The 3,369-nt window shown below is 35.6% G+C and overlaps 1 pseudogene; it reads left to right on the top strand.

Annotated features, from left to right (window-relative positions):
• The first annotated feature begins 2,543 nt into the window (after positions 1 to 2,543).
• Positions 2,544 to 2,969, top strand: LOC140524644 (ATP synthase F(0) complex subunit C2, mitochondrial pseudogene; annotated as a pseudogene).
• The last annotated feature ends 400 nt before the right edge of the window (positions 2,970 to 3,369 follow it).

Genomic DNA, 3,369 nt, shown 5'->3' with positions numbered 1-3,369 from the left:
CTTTACTGATGGGTGTTCTCCTTTCAGTGATGCAGAAAACAACCTAAATTTATTTTCTCATCCTATATGCTCCCCTTCTGTATCCCTGCATGGTTCTATGGTATGGACTGTATCAAACACTCAGGAGGACTTCTAGATTTTTTGATATTGTGTGTAACAATGAAACACATGGACTATCATTCATCACTCTAACCATAAAGTCAGACCATCTTCTTTTCTGGTCATATGCCTCTCTGAAGATATATTTTATTCCCGTTTCTCCTGTGTAATTCTTTCTTGATCATATGTTCTTGCCTGTTTATACCCAATATATCCCTCTCTTTTGGCTTTTGGAGGATATGACCTTTTAATGTTCTAGGGTATATGTTATTATATGTTCTTTCCATCATTCTGAAATAAGGCATATTGGCATTTTAAAATATGAACTTTTGTTTCAGGGAGAAACTGGAAGTGATTAATCTGTGTGAAATTTCTTAAAGACAATTTAGCCTTCTATTCTCTTCCTGTTGAAACTTAGGTCTAGGTCATTCTAAATCTCAACATTCTGCTTAATGATAGCATAGAATTTGGTGAACATATTTCACTATATTTTGTCATTTGCTTAGTATTAATAATCAGAAATTCATGAAACAAAATTATGTCTGCTGTTAGATGTTTTATGAATTTTAAATGATTTTGATACATGCAAGAAGAATGTGGAAAAGAACCTTTAAGATCATGTTTTACTCTATCACATCAAATGTGATGTGAGTGTGCGTGTGTGTGTTTGTGTGTGTGCATTTTTGCTTGCATTTTAATAGTCAACAAAGACAATGAAGTCTTGCAGTCTCTGAAATATTCAGTGAATTTTGAATGGAGAGAGTGAATGTCATTGATCCATATAGAATATAACTTTTGAGAGCCTTCTTATTTCCTTCCCAATCATCCAACAAGGATGCCATAAATGAGTGTCTACATTATAAGCATTAATATTTAGTATAGATAGCAATGATACAAAAGAGATGGAAAGAGAAAAGATTATTATCATTTATATTTAATGGAGACAGAAAAGTGGAGATAGAAAAAAAAGATAGAAAAGGAAAAAAATTAAAAAATAGCCCATAGTTACTGGTGTTTCATCAGTTATCTTTCTTTATAATAATGACTTTCTAACTTCTGCTTTTTGTTTTTTGTTTTTTTTGTTTTTGAATCTTCTCTCCCCTTCAGATTGTTTGGGTCCTCAGACACTTTAGGACTCAAAATGATGCCACCTTGAGAGCAGACCTCATTCTCTCAATACAAGTTATAGTCCAGCCATTCTCATCTTTGTTTTCTTTCATGTTACTCCTAATCTGCCATGAAGCTATGATATATTAGTGTCAAAATGTGGCGGCTTCATAACAATTTATGGGAAAACAAAACAAAAAAGTCTATAAATCATAAAAGATCTCTGCCATTCTTATCTCTTCATTGCCCAAATAGTTTCGTCTCTAAATATTTTTAGGATGACCTGGTTTAGTTAAATCCTTGACCAAACCATAAGTAATCTCATCTTGCCATCTATTGTTTCTCATTTTTCATGAGGCAATATTGGTCATAATCTTCCCCTGCAGTCCACAGTGAAATTTTACAAATAACTTAGTTGTCTAAATTTCTGTTATTTTTTCCTATAATTTCTCTTTATTTGGAAAGAAGACTGAATGTTTGTGACATCTGTAGTTTCTAGGCTCTTTTATTCTTCTCATTGGGGCAATTTACTTATAACAGTTAAAATTTTTCAGGAAATGATCTCATTCTTTGTTGTTGTCTGGTCTTTTGTCTAGAGTTTATTTGCTTTTAAAGTCTATAGCTTGGCAACATAGGTCTAGTTGGAAGTACCTCAATTTTTCATATTTTCTTCTCATTTTTCTTCTAATTTGTCATTCTTTTCCTTTTGTTCCAAGTCAATGGTTTTATTGTGCAAACATCTTGTTCAGAAAGAATAGCAGTAACTTCCAGTTATCTAGTCATCTTCTACTTCTTAAAGTATAGTTATGTTTTATGATGCTACTTAGTAATCACCAAGTCCAGCATTTCTCCATTCTCATCTTTGAAGTATGACATATAAGTCCGGAACTTCTAAGTACTCTACAAGATTTTAATCTCTTTTTTCTTACTCTTAACTTTATTTCTCATTTTTTTTGCTATAACTACCTCTTCTCTGAAATCATTTGTTTTCCCCTAGTAACAAGCAAGCTTGAAAGTAGTCATTTAAAAAAAATTATATAAACTATTCCAATTATAGTACCATATATATTTCATTTTATGTATTTAAAACAATTATTCTGAGGAATCCAAATATCTCTGCAGACTAAAAACGTTGTCTACAACATAATAAAAGTTAATTAGTCCTACTTTTAACAGTAAACTTATTCTTTGCCCTTATGGACAGAGGTAGGAGTGACAGAAGAAGCTGGAGGAGTGGGTCATGAATACAGAAGTGGAGCTCAGAATTATAATGGGAGCCCTCTCTGTCTCCTCTGCTCTGCTGACAGCTTTTCAGCTTTGCCCCTCACCCCTTGAGAATGTATTCCTGCACCAAGTTTACATCTGCTTCTACCCTTGTGAGGAGCAGCTCTCAGCTGCTGAGTAGACCGTTATCTGCAGTGCTGCTAAAATGGCCAGAGGTTTGGACAGATGAGAACCTCAGCATTTTGGCAGTATCAGATCCCTTGACCTCACTTGCCCCCAGATGTGGATTCCAAACTAGCGCCGTCTCAAGGGACATTGACACAGCAGCCAAGTTTATTGGAGCTGGGGCCGCCACTGTGGGGGTGGCTGGCTCTGGAGCTGGTATTGGGATAGTATTTGGAAGTCTCATCATTGGTTATGCCAGGAACCCTTCCTTGAAGCAGCAGCTCTTTTCCTATGCCATCCTGGACTTTGCCCTGTCTGAGGCCATGGGGCTCTTTTGCCTAATGGTGGCCTTCCTCATCCTCTTCACCATGTGATGGAGTCATTTCTATCCCCCAATGTTTCTGAATGTTTCTCCTCATCCTGGTCCTTCCAAGTCTCTTGCAGCCTGTGAATACCTTCCCCTCCATCTTACCAGGTGGTCCTGGTAAGCCTGGGGAAAGCCAGAGGCTCAGGTTTGACAGAGGGAAGACAAATAAAGACTATATTAATAAAAATAAAAGAATTATAATGGGAAAATGAACTCCAAAGAATTAGTTATCCAAAAAAAGAGACAGTGTATGTCAAGAGATAATAGATTTCTCCTGACTAGAAATCTTCAAGCAAACACTAAATGAGCACTTGTGACATATATTACAGAGAGGACTTTTAGACTTTGTTCAAACTAAATGACTCCGCTATCCTTTCTAAATCTGAGTTTTGTATTTATATTAAGTC

This window comes from Notamacropus eugenii, chromosome 1, assembly GCF_028372415.1.
Source record: "Notamacropus eugenii isolate mMacEug1 chromosome 1, mMacEug1.pri_v2, whole genome shotgun sequence".
Taxonomy (NCBI): domain Eukaryota; kingdom Metazoa; phylum Chordata; class Mammalia; order Diprotodontia; family Macropodidae; genus Notamacropus; species Notamacropus eugenii.
The sequence above is the reverse complement of the archived record's forward strand: the minus strand, read 5'-3'. Positions and strand labels throughout refer to the sequence as shown.